The 19,959-nt window shown below is 39.7% G+C and overlaps 1 protein-coding gene across 1 annotated transcript in view; it reads left to right on the forward strand.

Annotated features, from left to right (window-relative positions):
• Positions 1-5,602: 5,602 nt before the first annotated feature.
• The window catches only part of ctbp2a (C-terminal binding protein 2a), a 59,948-nt gene continuing 45,591 nt past the window's right edge, over positions 5,603-19,959 (forward strand). Inside the window, exon 1 of the mRNA XM_029520451.1 lies at positions 5,603-5,884. The gene's annotated coding sequence lies outside the window, so the exon portion shown is untranslated. The remainder of the gene's footprint in view (positions 5,885-19,959) is intronic.

Raw genomic sequence — 19,959 nt, forward strand, 5'->3', positions numbered from 1 at the left:
GGAGATGCTGCGGTTAAATCACATATCACAAAGATTTTTCTTTTTCTGTTGATCCTTTTGCCAACTATAACCAGCGTCTAGCTCTTCCTTTAGATTTTTTTCTCTCTCCTCATGCCTATATTATACATTTAATAAGGCATCAAGGTCCACAGTATGAATTTAGCTCATGTGTACCATTTCATTTTATTCAGACATTGAGCATTCTGCCCAAATAACAACTGTTAAGTCCAAAACAACTTTGAAGGCATAGAATTAACTCTGCTGTCTCAGTAAGACTAACTAACAGTACATTTACTTCCAATCTTCTGTCAGATATTCAACTTGCAATACTTCCAATTCCCTGGCAGGCTCTTTTTTTTTTTTTCAGGCAGCCAGTTGGTTAGTGTCCCCTGGCAGCTGAGTGGTCCTTGTTCCTGTAATGGTCAGGGGCCCATCAGAGTCTGAGGGTAGTGATAAAGGTAGCTGGCTATCTCATTTCCACAGAGAACATGATAACATCCTGAGAACATTTCCATCACTCGAGGAGTTTGTTCAGTGCAGATAAGAGCTCCCCTGCTGGAGCTTTTGCGCTGCACGTGTGCGTGTTTAAATTGAGTACTTTGAGCTTGTTAGCTGCAGTCCTGCTCAGGTCAACCTCCTGTGATGCCGCTGCCTGGTCCACTATCCTGGCATCGCGGCAGTGTGCAGTACTGTAGAAGCGTTGCCCCAGAGGATGGGTCCCATCCTTACACCAAATCATATTCCTCCTTGTAGTTTTTAAACCTCCACAGTTTGCATGCTAATTTGTATGTAGGTGGTGAGTATAATTACATTAGGCTGGTTGTAAACAAAGACCTACAAGGAGCTGTCTGTTCAAGTAGCCCCCGTGAGAGAGAGAACAAGAAAATAGTTTAGAGAAGGCTGGATGAATTTATCATGCATACTTTATAAGAACAAAACTGACTTTTGCACTGTGCCAAATATAGCTGTTATAGCAAAACTGTTGTAAATAAAAGTAAAAACAATTGATCGATTTCATTTACGTCACATGTCAGTGTTGTACGTACAGAAACAGAATCATTTAGCGTAGAGGGGCTACCTTGAGGCAACAAAATTGGACACGTCCATGCTTGGCTCACATACACAGGTCCTAGCTCAAACTGTGCCTCACATTGGCTTACCGCATTTGAACAATATTACAAAATATTTCATCATTACTTTAGGAGCTCTACCTCAGTCTCATCTGGTCTAGTTTTTCATAACCTCAACATTACAGCAATTTAATCTACAAATAAATCTATTACAATTAACAGATCAGGAGCCAGACCACATGATGGGCTGGATCTTTTTTTTTTATGCTTTCTCTCACACCACACCAAAAAGAGCTTTTTATTTCAGAAATCTCATAAAAGGAAAAATACGTCACTGAATCAAAGCAGTCTCATTAAAGGTGGTCCTCTAACTGAAAGAGACAAGTGCAAATTAAACGAAGTGGAGTTTCGAACAATTTATCTTAAAATCTGCTTAATTACATAACGTGCCTACACTTCAAACAGTCAGATTGGGGAAACTGATTGAACCTCTCTCACACTATTCTATTCTTACTATAGGAGGAAGCAAAAACACCAAAAGACCTCACAACAAGTCTAATTAACTGTTTTCACACTCTGTGTCATTTGCATTCTGGTGGAGGCGTACACATAAGACACTGTCTTTTCAAAGCTCCCATGACTCTGTCAGAAGTCTTAATGTACTGGAATATAATTACATATGAGTACAGTCAGAGTGGTATTGTGTGGTCTTGTTTGAATCCTATCCTGCCATCTCAAAATCCGTGTTAAAAGACAATCTGCTGCTGAACTGTGTGTACACTTAGTGGAGGAGGTACATACATCACACACTCAACAATCTGACATTGTTAGCGAATGGAAATTACACTCCAATGAGCTGCTCATTACAATATCCCACATGTAGTTTGCAAAAAAAATGTGCTATTCTAAATTAACATGATCTTTACTTCCTAGCCGTTGATAATGATAAGTGCTCTGGTGGATCTGTTGACGCTAAATTACCTGTGCTATCTTCTCTCAAGGAGGATAAAATGTTACAGGTGAGGCCAGTACAGACAGCCTGGTTATCCATGGTGATGTAAACAGTTATTCTGAATAGTAATTCACTATTTGATCGAATAAAAGATGGATGAATGAATTAAGATCTTTGCATTCATTCTGATATTAAAGAGTTCAAAGCCAAAGACCACAGTGTTGGAGTATGCATGTATGACCAGGTAAAAGGAGATGATATGCAATGGAATGATTTAAGCATAAGAGATTGATTCAAGGTTGCAGTGAAAGATTCATTCAAATGAGGTAAAGAGTGGAGCAGCATAAGAATAACCCGTCTTTAAAGATTAACATAACCCTTGGAGGTGTTATTGTATCCCTGTAACCAAGTCAAGATTTCAGCAGGTGCAGAGCAGCTCTCGCTCTCTGTGAGTTACTGCATTAAGTCCCTCAAATTTAGTAGCACAATCATGAGCCTCCCGTTCACTCTCTGGAGTAGAAGAATCGCTTTGCATTTTAAAAAGGTCAAACACTCAGATCTCTGCCAGAAGGAATTGAGGGAAGAAATAATGTCTCTCTGCAGAAATATGCAGTTGCACACTACTGATCCTCTCAAATACCTAATGTGAAGTGAAGAGATTAAAAGGTGTGTGTCTGTCTATGTGTGTGCGCGTGTTGACTGTTGTCCTCCAGCATATAGTGTATTAACAAAACCCTAATCATAATATCAAATATTTCAAAAGTCTAGAATACATTTTTGGCCCGGTAGAAGCTGATTTGTGTCTTCGTACCAGGAAGGTGTTATGAAAAAACAGAAGGAAATTGTGTAAATCATACTGCATGATTTCTGTTTCTAATTGGTTCTGCTTTAGAATGTGTTGAGATGAATACAGCAAGGTTTTTTTAAATGAAGTGACCTACAGTAAACACAGCAGACAGTAAGATTATAATTGGCAAATGCAGCCTTTTGTTGGATTAAATGTGTGACAATAAAGCAGATTTTAAACAGCACCAATATTTAACAAACACAAAAAGGGAATAGTAGGCAATTCTGCCACTCATTGCAATTTTATTTACAACACCAACACCTATAGGTTACACAGACAGATCATTAAATAAAGTACTAAAGAATTGACATAGTTATCATTGGCATTTGACTAGTGGTTGGCTTGTATTTTAAAAGGCCTTTGCTGCCTCATTTGGAGGGTAAAAACAAATGACTTAATTGAATAAAGTTTCGATTTACAGATATAAACTCACAGCAATGATTCAAACACTTCCGTCTGTGTCCTCCTCAGCCTGTCATCTCTCCCCTCTCCTGCCATTGCAAACATATGCTTCTGCTGGTGCCTCTGTTGGCTCGGGTTGCTCTTTAGAGTGTTTGGGTTCATGCCCAGTAGCTACATTGTGCTGGAGACAAAATGACCACAGGGAAAGATGGTCTCAGGACAGGGCCAAGAGCCCCCAGGCCTGGGACCACACACTCAGCATAGACTGTAGGGAAGCTACAGCAAGAAACCAAATAGAGGGTATGTAAATTATTTATGTATTGCTTACAGAGATTTTCTTTATATTTGTGGAGATCTCAAGAATTCAATCCAAGAATGGGGACACTGGAAGTGAGTTAAATAATAGGAAATCCAAAGATGCTCTCTGCCATCTGTGCCATGTTTTATGGCTGGCCCTATTGTGTGAATGAAAGGAGAGTCCACAAACAGTCTACTGCTGAGACTTATACTAAAAACAAGGATGAATATATAGTACATTTTATGCTTTAAGAGCCATCCTTGCAGTTTCTGTATTTATTATGCAGTTGGATGCTGGCTAGTTATCTACATAAGAGGCACATACAAAACAAACAAATGTAAAAAAAAAAAAAAAACCCCAAAAAAACAAAAACCCACACACACACACAAAAAAACCCCCCAACAACAATTCAAATAAATCCAGCTGTCGGACGGTGCATGTTATATGGTCACTTTATACAGGCTATTTAAATCTATCTAATTGAGGATGTTTTTTTTTCTTCTAATAGCCCTTTAATGTTGTTGTTAATTATTTTTGATTTGACAGGCTTTAACAAATCCCTTCAAAGGGCTTAGAAGAAGACTCAAGTCCATAAGTCCAAAGAGGTTACAATTTGACTGAGGGGATAACAGTGGGGCAATGGAAACAGTTGTTGGAATTACAAGTTGACTTTAGAATGATGTCTCTGGGTCATTTGTGGATATGGCACCAAGCAAATTTTCTCTGTTGACAATCTAGCCATTTAACTCAATGTCAGCCACAATTGTTTCAATCTCTTATGGCGAATGATGAAAAACAAAATGAACCCCAGAAACACACTTCCTTTTCTAAAAAAGACTGATGAAAACAATGTTACATTAAAGATTACACTAGCCTACTATGTAGGGTCTCTTTAACAACTCAATAAAGAGTTTGGTCTAGACCTGTTTTAAGTACCGTCATGTAACTTTGTTTGTCACTGTATTAATAAATCTTATTTGATTTTGATTTGACTACTGTTTCCCCTTACAGAAACTGCAGGTGCTGGCCCTGATGATGACCTTCTTTATAGTCTAATTAAAGCCTAGCCTCTAGTTAAAGTGCCTCTATACTAACTTTTAAATGGAGATTGATCTGATTTACTTGTCAATCATTTAAAAAGGGTAATGTCACACAAACTTACAAAACATTTGCACGTACCACATGACCGTCTTAATGAACTGTTAGCTTTCTAATTATATGAGCCATTCCTGTTGAGGGCAAAGAGAAGTAATAGACACATTATGAGCCAACTTTTTATCTACATTCTGCTGCTAGCTTACAAAAATAACACACAACCTCCAAGTACAAAAAGTGATGTTATTCACTTCATCAACTAAATAACTGGGCAATGGGAAATGTTGCTACTGTTAGCTTAACTTAGCTAACTACTGGCTAAGTTAAGCTAACAGTAGCAACATTTCCTGCTTACTGTAAGCACACAACTAACTTTGTATGCCTGAAACGATAAAGCGTTAATACCATCATAGGATTTGCTGCTTTTCATAATTGGAAAAGTTGAGATTAAAACAAACAAAGCAAAATCTTTAATGTATTTGTGCATTGTGTCGCTTTAATGTATTTCAGCATCCTAGTGAAAATCCGAAATAGCAATTTTTTCATATTTATTTATTAATCTCAAACTTTGATCTAGCCCTAAGAAAAGTATTTACACACAAAACACAAGCAAAAATACATTTAACTGAATAAATAACTAAATTTCAGTTTGCATTATTTTGAAAAGCTTCCACTGGATTAGAAGAGAAAACAGAAAGTGTTAGGTTACAATAATAATAATAATAAAATCACCTTTCTCGAATATTCCCACCGTCCCATCTTCACTAACATCAACTTCAGTAAGTGTGTGTGTGTCTGTGTGTGTCCGTGTGTGTCTCTGTGTGTGTGTGTGTGTGAGGGAGAAGTGGGCAAAAGGCTCCGCCTCACTCAAAATGCGAGCGGAAAAAAAGGAAAAGCAAACTGATACACACCTCTCAATTCAGGCTGAAGGAAAAGAATAGGAGTGTTTATGAAGCGTATAAGTAAACAGCAGGATCAGCCGAGGCGACTTCCCCCCGGTCCGGAACCGACACCGAGCGTTTCCCAGCGCCGGAGATTGTCCCGTTACGTTCAGGATTAAGTTTTTTTTCTCCCCCTCCCTCCAGTTTTTCAAATGTCATCTAAAGGTGGACCATTATCAAAATCCGAGATAACAAGCGAATTTGAAATGCGTAGCCTGCGATGCTGTGTGTGGAGCCCCCAAAGCCGACGCTTGAACTCTCAGTAAACATCCAGTCGAGGTAGGATTGCCGATGATCGGGAGGGTGGTGTAAAATATTTGAGTGTGTCCTCCGCCGGGGTGTAGTTTCTGTGTCCATGTGTCCCTGCGCCATCAGCAAGGAGGGACAAGGGAGGGTGGGAGCAGACATTATCCAGAGCCCACCTCATGGAGACGGAGGAATATGCTGGATTAAGTTGTTTAATGAGCGGGGCAGCCAGCAGCTAATGGTGGACATGCAGAAGATCCAATTAAGAGCAATCCTGGACGATGTTTTGTAAATATTATAATAAGAGTAGATGGTGTATGGATGAAACCACGAAGGATATTGGCAAACATGAGGGGAGTTCAAGCAAAAGTTTGGTGCACTTTCTTGTGTGTGTGTGTGTGTGTGTGAGAGAGAGAGAGAAAGAAAGTAAACAAATCCAGTTTGAACTTGTCATCTGTAGCCTGCTAATTAATGAGAGCCTAATTAGTGAGCCAATCAGGCTTCCATATGAGCACCTGCACATTTTAAACAGGAGGATAATCCTCCATTTCAGAGTTGTGACAGGCGGAGTGGGCACTGCTTCTTCTCCAAAGCCAACTCTCTCCTCTGTCCTTCTTCTGCCTTTTTGTTTTTTTGTTTTTTTTTTTACTGCATTTGGAGGCTCCAATGGAAGAAAGCTTCAAGTGGAGGAGGAGGAGGGTGGCTCCATTGTCTGGCCAGTAAAGGGGTGGGGATTGAGGCTGTATGCAGATGTGCTGCTGGCAACGGACATCTGCTCCCTCTCCACCCCTCAAACCCCCCCCCCCCCCTCCGGGCATTGTAACAACAGTCAAGGGAACTTAAAGTGGACCCTGCCCGCAGAGAAAAAGGCCTTTGTTAATGACATGCAGGCCATGGCCCGCACCCATCCAGAGGCGAATGTTTGTGTCTGAAACGCCATGTTGATTAAACATGGGATCATCTCATGTGTGCAGTTTTTAATCAAAGATCGTGTAGGCAGTCTTTAACCATATATACCTGTATATCACTTAACGATGATGCAACAGATACGGCACATAGTTTGTCACTGCTTGCTGGGATTCGATTTTGTTGCCAGCTCCTTCAGTCCCACCTGCTCCAACACCCACCCTGTTTGCATTTCCATATCCCTCCCCTCATCTGCCGCCTTCAACTCTGCTGGGGGTTGAACTTCCACGCACGTCTTTGTGGCCTGCATGTGTTCAGATATGAAAGCTGGCCTCCCTAGGCAAACACATCACAGGCAGCATCACAATGCACATGGCAGCTCCTATCAAGCCTTTTGATTTATCATTGAGTAGGAAAATGCCAAGAAAATGTGAAACTGAATGCTTTAATATTTATGATATCATGCATTTTGCTTGTGCTTGATGGTGGCTATCAGTGTTGATGTGTACATGTCTGGTGTTCATGTGCGCGTGTGCATCTGTTTGTATTGGAAATCAGGACTCATTTGCCTCAACAGATATTCCCTGGTGACTGGTGGAGTCGGTGTACTGTGATTATGAACATGATTTGTGCTTGTAGAGAGCACTGATGTACATGGCTGATCTGCTGTTCGACATGCTTTGCGTGGGGACTCATTTGTGTGTTTGTGCTGTATTATAGCACTCTGGATAGTGGAAAGGAAAGCTGGGGAGCATGGGCAATGAAGCAGGAAGAGATGATGGTTTTTGAAAGCACAGGTGCTGTCCCTCACTTTGCTTGCCACACACACATTTTGGCATTTGGTTTTCTTTGGACAAGGGATGCATGTCATGTTTGTTCTCTGAGATTACCCTCTTGCATTGCTGCTATGTTAGCCTGCTTTTTGTTGACAACGTTACCTCATAAAGCAGCAAAGCAGAATGCGCATCAGCAGAAAACGAATCTGAATCATGCATTGACTACTTGTTATGGAGTCAAAGAAGCAAAGAAATTACAATTGGTTAATCATATTCTCAGAGCCTAATACTCCATTTAACAAAGTAATTTGGACGCTGCTGAAATAGCTCTTGTGAAGTCTTATGAGAATTCCCATAATGGCCAGGCCACTAACGGCTTCTAAAAGTTCCCATAGGAGTTGGTTTGAAAGGATTTTACTGTCATGTGATTGTGCTATGCATTGTGGAGAGGAGGTAATGGGTGTGAAATTACACTGTGCCATCTGCAAGAGGCCTAAAATGTACAGCTTGATGTCAGTCACTCTCATGCAAAATCACAGCATGGAGGATTAGGGACTTATACCACAGGCCTTTTGACAGTGGTAATTTTTTTATGTTGAGAAAATCAAAGTTTTTTTTTTTTTTGAGAAATTGGTTTTAAAAACAGCAGCCCTTTTTTCAGTTTAGCTAATTAGCCAGTTTAGATTAAGTTTTTTCTTTTTTCTTTTTTTGGTCTCAGACAGACAGAATTTTTTATGTGAATGAATTTTTGAAAGCAAAGATTTTGCACCATGTGCTTCAGCAGCGTTACACCGATTAAGGAACAGGTGTATTTCAATTATTCCTTGGGCAACTGTTGGACCACGTCTCACGCTGGCTGGTAACAGTTATGTCTCTGAGAACAGCCGCTTTAAAATCTGCCATGCGTCTCGGGCAACTAGTGCACTCTCACAATTTTTCAGCACCTGTTTCTCGCTCACAACAACACGCTGTGTTGTGTCTCAGTGGTTTTTGTTTGTGGTTGTGAAGGATAGTTTTGGGAGAGTGGACAGGGATTTAACTAGACAGCAGCAGGTGTCTGATTCTGATGATAAGGCCTGCTTAACCAGTGTGCTGAGAAGATACTGAGTCTCTGTTTCTGTGTGTGTGTGTGTGTGTGTGTGTGTGTGTGTGTGTGTGTGTGTGTGTGTGTGTGTGTGTGTGTGTGTGTGTGTGTGTGTGTATATATATATATATATATATATATATATACACACACACACACACACAATGACACAAACACACATATTGCTGCCTGGCTAGAGCTGCCAAACAAATTTTCATTGTGTTCAACCAATGGTAATAACCCTTTCTTGACTCTTGACTCTTACACGTACACAATATGTGGGGAACCAGATACACCACTTTGGTGTTAAGTGCAGCCAAAGTCATTTTTCATACTCACACAGCTGTTTTTCCTGTCACATTGGCAGCCTACAAGCTTGTTTGTAGGCTTTGCCAATCCAAAATAATGCATTTAATAATCACTCCCGCTTCATCTGGCACAGTGGCTAGAAAGCAAACAAATTATAGTCCACTTCTGTATTTGGAAGCATTAGGCTTTTTAATTGAGATGATCGAATACAAAACTGCAGAATCATATTCACTCATTGTTGCCACATCTTGCATGTTAAATCCAAAGGGATTAACTGAACAACGTGTGCCGTTGTTTATATTAGATTTTTATTATTATGTTTATTGTACTATCACCATTACATACTGCACAGTGTGTAAGATTTAAAAATTTTCGACGGCTTGGAGACTCGCATTAAGTGTTGTAACTTACAGTAGAAAAACTAATCTCAAGCTTTGCTCATCTCTCTTTATGATCTTTGAAGATGTTAAAACTTACATTTTTGTGAGAGGTAATAAACATACAAATAATTGATTTCATAATTGATCTGGTACTTTTTAATGACCCATTTTGTTTTTTGGCAGAAACTGAGAAATTCTTATCGGACAGTACAAGAGCTCACAGTTTTCTCTTTAAATTGCTTGTTCTGTTCTGCTTAGCACTTCAAAAGCAAGAGATATTAAACTGATTGTTCCAGTTTTATATCATTGTTCAGGTAGAATAACAAAAAGTATACTGTAGTGAAAGTTGTGTGTGTGTTTTTGTGTAGTTAATGAAGACTGTAGTTTTTTGTTGTTGTTGTTTTGTTTTTTGCCAAAGACTTTTTAACATGTCACAGCTGTAGAAGCAAAGTTGCAAATGATAAAATGATTGGCAACTAGATGTCATGTTAGTAACGTGCTAATGGCTCTGTGCGAAAAGGGCCAATTCTTAAAATGACTACGACCTCCAGTTTACTTGCATAAATGAATATTTTCTTGTAAATACTAATTCATGACATGTTTGGAGGAAAGCTCTTGGCAGCAGTGGGGAACAGTGGAGGATGTTTACAGTTCCCTGTATTTATGAGCATGGGAGTTTGCTCACATCACTTGGCTGTCTAATAGCCTCCCACCTGGTGTAAACCATCAAACTGTGTAGTCCCTGCTCCTCCTTAATGACTGGCCATTTTCCTCCAAAGAAGTCCTAATTGCTCTCCACTGCATGTGTGGACATTATGCCAGAGATAGATGGAATGGGAGGGTGAAGGGCCGTAGTTTGGAGATCTAATAGGGATGCAATACACTGTCTTTCCAACGTGGAAAAGTGTGTTTGTGTGTGTGTGTTTGTCATGATCTGCTCCCACTCACCTCCCCTTCTTCACTTGGCATAGCCACAGCTTTAAACACCTGCCATTAACTTTCATGCAAACCACAGAGGATTACGAATGAATAGTGGCAACGTCTTCCAATTATGTGTGCATGTACATGTGTTCTCGCGTTTGTGTCTGTGTGTCACTTTTGCAGGAACTAGCAGAGACAAAGCACCATCTGCACGCAGCAGGCTGTCCTGACTGCCTGTTCCTCTCGCTGGGGCAGAGAAGAGGCTTTCTTTGAGCATTGTTATGAAACCAACTGCTGCTGCTGTCGATGCTGCCTTTGCTGCTACACTGGTTGTTAATGCTGACAGCTAATAATGTCCTCCTGGATGACTGTGCCTTGTTGGAGCCAGAGACAAGAGACAGAGACTAATGAAGAGAAGCAGGAAGTGAAGCAATGAGAAAGACAGAAACAGATAGAGAGGAAGATAGCAGTGAGGCATATAGCTCTCTCCCTCTGTTTAGAGCTGATGAACTTTCCTGAAGAGGATTACACACACACACGTGCACACACACACAGAAATAACAAGCACATGTATTGTGTTTTATTTCCTCTCTTTTTTTTTTTTTTTGTTCCTTCCTTCCTACTCGCTCTCTCCTGTCTGAGTGTCTCGGGAGGGAGGTGGCATGAGGAGGAGGAAGGGGTCCATTGTGTCTCGGCAGAGATCCTATTCCAGTCCAGCTGACATAGACTTGTGTCAGGAGGATCCATCCTGCTGATGTTAGGCAAGTTGTAAACTGAAAGAGATGTCTAACGTGCTGAAGTGAGCCCTTGCCAGTGGAGAGATGGCTCTGTTTGTTTGCCATTCTGCTGAGCACCACTTCACAGAGAAAACTTTTCTGCACAAATCTGCTGACGGGGAGGTGGGGGGGCAGTTGGAGTTGGGGTTTAGGGAGTCACTTGTGGGCATGCAGAGCCATTGTGGGTCTGTGACATTGACATTTGGACATGGTGAGGCAGAGAAAGAGTTAAAAGCATACTTTTTTCAGCTGTCTCTTACCACACAAATTGTTTTGCCACTGCTCACAATTCTCTGAGACAGCAGTCATTGAACCTTCCAACCACATGAATATGCATGATAAGTCCGCTTTTCTTCTCTGCCCCCTGAGCTGTATTTTTTTTTTTTCCACCCGGAGACCTGTCGTGTTGTGTTTGATTGGCCCTGACATTTGAAAAGGTCCTTGAATTTAAAAAAAAAAAGAAAAAAAGAAAGTTGTTTATGACAACTGGAGAACTCTCCTTGCAGCACAGTAAAACTGGCATTTTGAAAGGAGCACAACTCCTGCATATTTAAATGCTAATGGTTCTCTGAATGCGCAGGCTAATAGGATGTAGTGCTGTATGTATACTTTAAGTATGCCAGCACACTCTCTGACTGCTACTTCTAATAACTGTGGAAGGTGCATCAGCTCATTTTATAAACTGATTATGTGGAGTCTGGAGTGGGTTTTTTGTGTTTGCTTTGTTGTTTTTGTTTTTTTTTTAATAAATGATCATATGCTTTATAGTTGCAGACAGATTATCTCAACACATAAGCATGATGAATGGGTTTATATTCAGAAAAGAAAACCCTTGGGGAAATCTGGTTTTGGAATTCGAGCATATATGGTATATTATCACAATGGTTATGATGCAGATAAAGTTTAACAGCTTGTTTTACAAGCTTGCTGAAGCTGTGTGCTATTGTATGGCCGCTAGACTTAGGCAGGGCCTCTGGGGTTTTGGCTGGGCAGCCATGTAGTGGGGCATCAGATCCTTGGTTTATTATGAGCAGTTTTGTTAGCAGTACACAGCCACAAATGCGCTTTATCTCCCTGGACTTTGACCTGCTTGTTAAGTATTTGGTGTCCTTGTCCTGCTTGCTCTTTAGGTTTTATATAGCCTAGACGCCGGACAACTGATGATGTCATTACAAAGAACTATGGGATGAATTTGACTCATCTAACATAGATGTGATATTTTTTGTGAGAACTATGTGTGACTTATGTCTGCGATAAGCATTATGCAATTACATTTTCCCACTTTAGGATCTATAAAATATAATTTCTGTCAAGAGATATCGCCATTTGTTGAATGTCCTTGTTGATATCTAATTTTTTACATCTCTATTAGTTCACCATTAGTGGATATCAGCAATGTATTTAACACCTTAGTTATATTGTAGCAACTTCGAGGATTAGTTTGTAAGCCTCTTTTTTTGGCAATGTGCTCATTATGCGTAATTTCATTCAATAAAAAGCTTGCGCCTTGTTTAACAATGTTAAGCTTGAGTTAAAAAAAAAAAAATCTGCAACGATATTAAGATGAGCCGATTTCACTGTTAAATGAGACAGGGCACATACAGGCCAACAGGATAATCCCCCCTTTTATTTTTTTTTTTTACGCTCTAAGTTTATCCTTGCAGTTCAGGTTAAAACTGTCTACATTCCAGTCATTCATGCATCTAGCAGCCTCTTTGCTTGCATAAATAATGGCAGGAATCCAAACAGAGAAATCTGGCAGAAATCCATGAAACCATTTGACTCGTAAAACACAGTGTTCAGGGAGAGGCTGCACTTGTCTTTGATTTAAATGAGCGGTAGACATCAGCATGGTTGATGTTACAGAGTATCAGTGCTCTAACGCGCACACACACAATGTCGCAAGCTGTATAGAGAGCTAAATAGGGAGAACTGTCTTTTTGATTCTTGCCACTCATCTGTGGCATATGATCAACTTGCTGCTTGCAGTTATGGAAGTGTTGAAAAAGTGAGTGGGGGAGCTGAGCAATGGAGTTTTATCACCTTAGCTATCTCCATTATGAATATGGATATTACCAATGTTTGGTGAGCCTGGGGCTAATTCTTTGATTCTTTGCTGCTGAGAAGCTCGGCTGGATGGTTGGATTTTTAACATGTCAGCTTGTTCACACAAAGACATGTTTGATTTTCACCCGTATGGAGGTGTTTGATTCCTGATCCTGAACAAAAAGGATTTACTGTGGGTTAATGTTTCATTGAGCTATAGAGAGGCCACAGACTCTTAGTCCCGCCTACTCAGCCTTCTGTGAATACCACCCCAAGGGACTCTGTGTGGGGTTAGAAGTAGGTATCCCCGGGGTGTTCACACAGCTATTTTAAAGCATAATAGATCTGCAAGCTACAATAATTCATCGTCTTTTTTATTCTGAATGCTATTTATCTGAAATGTCAAGCAGAGACATAACTCTCCATAATATATAACATTTACTGAAAAAGGTTTTTTCCACCCTGCACTGCCAGAAAGTGCAGGATGATTTTTATTTATCTGTCTTCCAACATCTTTTGACGTAAGGTGAACATTTTTGCAGTAATGAAGTTTTGTGCCATCAGGAGATAGAGAAATGCATTAGTACCCTCAGAGCTACAGCTCATCTGTACTGTCGTGTCAGGGATTTTTCTGATGCATGAGGCCTGTGATGCACCTACAGGCACACCAAACCTGCTGTTGAAAAAACAAAACAAAAATAGAACAGCTAAATTTGATTGCTAGGAAAGTGAGAAGTCCAATCATTCGGCCAGACATAGAGCAGGGGGAAAAAATCCAGTATGAATTAGAAGCACCACTCATGTTAAACTTGAACAGAGGTTATATGATTTTTTTTTTTTTTTTTTTTTGCTTTCATCTTCAGTTAAAGCTTAAATGACTGAAATGTTTCAAATAACTCAAAGAGCAGCTTTCTGTTCCAGATCTCACCCACTTGGTTATGTCTCTTCCCCATGGATAACCCTCATCCCTGACCTTTTTTTTTAAAACTAAGCTTTCTTTTCCAGATTTACCTCTCAACATCAGTTATGCCTCCTAATCCATCTTTGCCCTTGTCTTCTTTTTTTTGTTTTGCTTGTAGTTTCATCTGTGTGTGCTGTTGCTCACAGGTGGCTGGAGGATGTGATGGCTCTTCTTTGTTGGCTGTCTGTGTTTGCTATCTATTAATTACCAGCTGCTGTCCTTGATCAGGGAAGTAGGGCCACTGTAATAAAGCTGCCTGATACATGCATATATATACATAAAAGTGGGAAAAGAAACACGTATTGCAAACATATGCAGAAACCCACACACACACATGCACACAGCGATAAATTAGCCTTATTATAAGCAGGCTATTAATTCAAAGAGGCTGAAAAGAGAATACCACAAGCACAGCATTTATCAGAGGTAGCGTAGAGAGACAAAACCAACTGTCATTGAAAAGCTCTTTTTAAGGTTGCAGTGTAGTTACTGTTCCTAGCTGAAATAAATAAGAAGCCCTATAAACGAACACCGCTTTGTGTGATAGTTTGCTGTGTGCCCTGCCATCATGACTACAGTCGTATCCTACGTCCTGATCCCCATCCTCAAGGCTTTCTGCTGGGCAATTTCCTAGATTCCCCTCCCTCAGGGCTGGGACGCAGCCAGACACCTACATTGGCCCCAGTTCCCAGCAAACATGTCTGTGTTTTTGGGTGTCTGTTTAATGTGTGTGTGTGTGTGTGTGTGTGTGCGTGCGTGTTTGTGTGGGCAGCAGCATTCAGTGTTGTTCTCACAACCCAGCTGAGACTGACAGATGGAATCATTTCACACACCGACAGAAAGACAGGATATGGGAAACCTGGGTGTTTTTATGGTACTGGTGCTACTGTGCTACTGTTGGTATTAATCTAGGTCAGTGGCATTCAGCTCGCAGCGAGATGGCCTCGGGGGCAAGCTTGGCCTTTACTTAGCCCCATTTACTCAGCTACCTTAGACTCTACTTACCTCATATGTAGTTTGCTGTTAAAGAACATAACAAGATGTTTACTCTGGGAGGTGTTGAGCAGATTCCCACTGTACCTAGATCAGCTAACCTTTTGCAGACTGAGCAGTTTTCCTCCTCGAAGTGCAGAGGACTCATACCATTGAAGTCCCTGGACCTTTTATAACACACTCCAAGATGTTCAGCTCAAAGCCAAACTGAGCTGGGCTAACGTGACTAGGATACTTTAGGTAGGATTAGAATCAAACCCTAAAACCTTGAATTCTGACAGCTGTCACATCTTTAAAGGTTTGGATGGAATGCTTGTTGTTTCGCTGTGTTCACTTGATGAGAATCGTAACTTTGCAGAGTTAATCCTGTCATTTAACGAGTTAGTTAAACTTTACATTTTTGCTTCTATTTGAGCTCAAATCAGCGTCAAAATGAGAGTTTTTAATGGTTAGAGAAGTCAAAGTTTCTGTGGAAAATAATTCAAAAGATGGACAAAATATTTGACTATGAAGACATTGTGTACATTTTTTGGCAGATACAAAGCAAAACTATGTAACCTCACCATTGAGGTTTAGTTTAGAGACCTTACATTCATTCACGTTTTTTATTGACCAAATGCTAATCTTTTCTATAAAACCTTGAATTCCTCATCCATATTGATTTCCTTTGACTTTCAGATTTGAATTATTATATGTATAGTTATGTGTGTGTGTGTGTGTGTATATATATATATATATATATATATATATATATATATATATATATATAGTATGTGGTAAATACGTTACGTTACATTTCTGTATCATGATTTGCAGCTTCTGTAAGTGTCAAACTGTGAATCAAAGCTCATCCAAAATAGGAACATTTGAACTCACATCATGAACTCATCTCTACAGTTAATTACTTTTGCATTTGTTGCATATGCATCAGGTGCTCAGTTGTTAATTGGTAGGAAAAGACAGATCATCAAGTTCAACAATTAAACCTGGCACCAGATAACCTCAACACACCAAACTGTATCTAATTTGACTTAAACTAATTCTGAGGGGATTTCATGGAAATGATGTAAAACTCTGTATTATTTGGAGACTACATTTTTGACATGGAGATGAAGGTATTTGTGGGATGGGTGCTTTTACAAGCCCTGACATTACTCCTCAGGCCCAGAAGCAGTGGTTTTTTTACAGTCACTCTTCATTAGTCATGCTCTGTGTTTTTCTGAAAATCTTAAATTTATCCCTAAAATGGAACTCTGGCATCTTCATTGTTCAGTCAGCCATTATTTCCTCAGGTTTTAAGAGATTGACTCTTTTCCAATGCATTCATTTTTTTCATTTATTTATTTTACATTTTTTGTTAGAATTTGAAGGACTGTCTCCCTGATGTACAATTATTCCATACCCCTAAAATATAATTGCTTTTTGGTCGCTCATCTCTGCCCTATCCTTTGGGTTTCTATTGTGTTACAGTTAAATGGTTTTAAGTATTTCACTCTAGAGGGGTGTAAGAAATCAGTGAGCATGAGGTAAGATATTTTGAGTAAATGGAGGTTAATTGTTTAGACTTGAGTTAAGCGATAACAGACACCATGCCTGTGTCTTGCTCTTTCTTTGTGTTAATGAGCTGTTAGCCGAGGAATGGAAAGTCACTAAAGAGCTTAGAAAGTCAAGGTGAGGTGCTGAAGACTGCGGATGATTGCAGTTTCACACAGTAACACAATGTATCACTGGCAAGACTTGATTTTATCTTATGAACAAAAGCAGTACCCCCGCGGTCAGTTCGTGCTGGCTAGGATATTGTTTATTCGGATGAAGACGCAGCACCAGCTTCAGCCACCTGGTGTTACTGACTAATTCACTTGTAACTGAATATTTCAGCTCATTTGAAGTTTAGAGATGACTCTAGCTCAATTCATTTGGTGCAGAATGAGAAGAAAACAAAACATATTGATGCCCTTGATGTTCTGGGCCTTATGTGTTTATTTATCTTCTATTGTGTCACAGAGAGCTTACAAAAAAAACAAAAAAAAAAAAAAACTGATTAGTAGGATTATTAGTTGAAACTGCAACTCAACCTCAATTTATGTGAATAGCAAGTGAGTGACAAATAAATCAGGAGCTGCCATAAAACAACAAAGGAACTAAATCATTACCAACATTTGTTTACATCCAAAAAGATGCGAATTGAGCATTGCACTACATTCCTTCACGCACTCAGAGCCCTATTCAGCGGTAGAACACAACTCGAAATTTAACTTGCATCTTTTCTTCTTCTGAAGCACATTAACCAGCTAACTCTGTCACATCTTGTTACTGTATGAGGGCGACTCTCTGTAACCTCCACTCTCCCTGAACACCTTGCTCTGCTCTGTGGATCTGTAATAACCTTGTGAATTGTAAATGAAATGGTGGCTGAAACTCACTGATCATCGCAATATGGTATCACCAAGCGATGATCACCAGCACCCACTCCCAACAAGCCATCATGTTTGTTGAGAGAAATTTTGAAACAATAAACAATAGATAACTTAATTATTGAAAGTATTCAGGTATTTGCCAATGATTTTCAAATAACAGACTAAATAATTACTTGGGTCTAAATTGAGGTTTAGCTTTAGAATTAGTCACTCATCAACTAACAATAGATTTTCAAACCCATCAAACAAGTTTACCTCAGATGTTTTAAGATGTTTGCAGTCCAGTTGTGAAATCTGCACAGATCTTGACTGACACCTTTAAAATCAACCTAAGCTACTCAACCCCAGCAAGCCCAAGAACTGCAGTGTATTTAAATGAAGCCAAATGTGAGCATGTGAAAGCACATGGGAGCTGCTAGAAGGTGATGAATTGGCCCTTTGACTTTAAAAATCAGTAAAGGGGATGAAGCAGTGAGGTGTCACCTTATGTCAGTTAACCAACCCTGTCTGCATCATACTTAACACTGAGCATCATGGGATGTCCTTAATTTGAATTCATTATCAAGTCATCGCCAGGGAGATCGGTCTCATCCACCAGTCAAAGGGAGACCTTGAAAAGACGTTGGTCCAATTTATTAATTTATATGTGTGTTGTTCATAACATGAATATTGAACCTGTGTGCGTGTATAGTTGAGCTTTCAGATTTGTTCTTTGTTTCTCAGAGAAAAAGATCTGATTTTGAATTTCAACAGGAAAGTGGAAAAGACAGATTTATTTCCACAATAAAAGCATCTTAGGCACAGCATTTTACCTGTCAGCTTAAGTGCCACTGGTTTAGGGGTGATTACTAGTTTGCGTCCTGTGTATTTAGATTAGTAAATTCTGTGTGTTTTCAGTATGAAATCTGTCAGGTGAAGGAAATAATACAAGGAGAAAATTTAGAGTCCAGTTTCTGATGCTTTTGAATGTAATTCAAACATTGACTCTTGTGTCGTTCTAAGACTTCAGTGGTCTGTGTTGAATGGTGATGTTGTGAAAAAATGAATAGCCAATTACACCAGTGGAGATTTTATACCAGACTTTGTTTTACTTCATTAGATTGTGTGGAGGTGGAGGGGGAAGCTTCAACGGGTTAGGGTAACAGGCTGCCATGCACAATAATGTCACCATTATGTGTTTCCAGGGTGACTTAAAGGAATAGCCATTATTACCAAATTGTGCATTAGCCCAAAGTCAGCAGTTAGTACTGCTGCAGTCTCATTTCGTTTAGAGTTGAGAGGCGAGAGAGACAGAGGAGGTGGTAGGGAGAGGGGGGAGACGGGAAAACGGAGAAAAAGGCAATGTAAAGGAGAAATGGGGAATGAAAGGGACCTTATCTGCCAGAGTCTGACAGCATATTTTAAAGGAGGTTAAAGGATACATGAAGAGGTGCTGATGGACTGACAGACTTGGGGATGGTGACGACAGAGAGGTAGAACGAGGGGAGCTGTAATTATTAGTAACTGGTGTATTTAGACAAGGAGGGCTCGAGGAAGAAAGAGGCTGGCAGGGAGAGAGGAAGTGTAAATCAAGGGGCTGAGCGACAGCTTTACGTGGCCCTTCAAGCCCCAACAATCAGATTAATGAGAAGAGAGAAACCTTAACCACCTTCTCTTCTCTGCTGCTTCCTTTTCTACTGTCTTGCACTTTCAGGAACATAAATCATAGACTTTTAAGCGGTCACTTTTGCTAGCCGCTACACAAGTCTTCCTCAAATTGTTGATTAAAATATCCCTGTCCAATGACACGCTGTACTAATTAGGTTTTTCTATCCAAATGGTCTGTTAGAAGCATTCGTGGTCTCCATTCCAGTTGTTGGAGTTATAAGTCATCACTGTGCTTATTTTCTTTCTTTCCCACACTTTGTAAAAAAAAAAAAAAAATTATAATCAGGTTGTGTGTATGGTAGATAAAAAGTGGGAGCGAGCAACTGGTGATCTTAGGTTTGCATAAAGACTGAAAATGGGAGACACAACCTGGCTCTGTTCAAAGGGAAAAACATTTTCTTATCAGAAACTCAAGATTGTGCATAATGCATTGTGTAATTTATTTAAGATGAACAAGGGAAATATTACAAATTTGTGGACAAAGCCAGATTAGATGTTTCTAGTCTCTATGCTAAAATAAGAAGATCCAAACAGATTTTAGATGGTGTTTATTTTCTCATTCTTCTTTTAGCAAGGTAATACGGAATAAGTTTATTTCAAAACAGTAACAAATGTGAAAAGTGAAGGCTGCGAAATGTAGAGACAATATTTAATCTTTTAAAGTTGGAAAGTGACAGAATTTTATTATTGCACATACAACATTACAAGTAAAAAAATATGTATAAATGTATGTATTCCCAGTGTCTAACGGGTCCTAGGGTCAATTACATTCATTGACTACCTTTCCACGCTTGTGTAGCTCAGTTCCTTCTGTATGTGTAATGCCTGGTGGTCATCGTGTTCAAGAGGTTAAACCAGTTAACCAAGGTCAAGGACAGGACGCTCGAAACGC

The sequence above is a fragment of the Echeneis naucrates genome, chromosome 15 (assembly GCF_900963305.1).
Source record: "Echeneis naucrates chromosome 15, fEcheNa1.1, whole genome shotgun sequence".
Lineage (NCBI taxonomy): Eukaryota > Metazoa > Chordata > Actinopteri > Carangiformes > Echeneidae > Echeneis > Echeneis naucrates.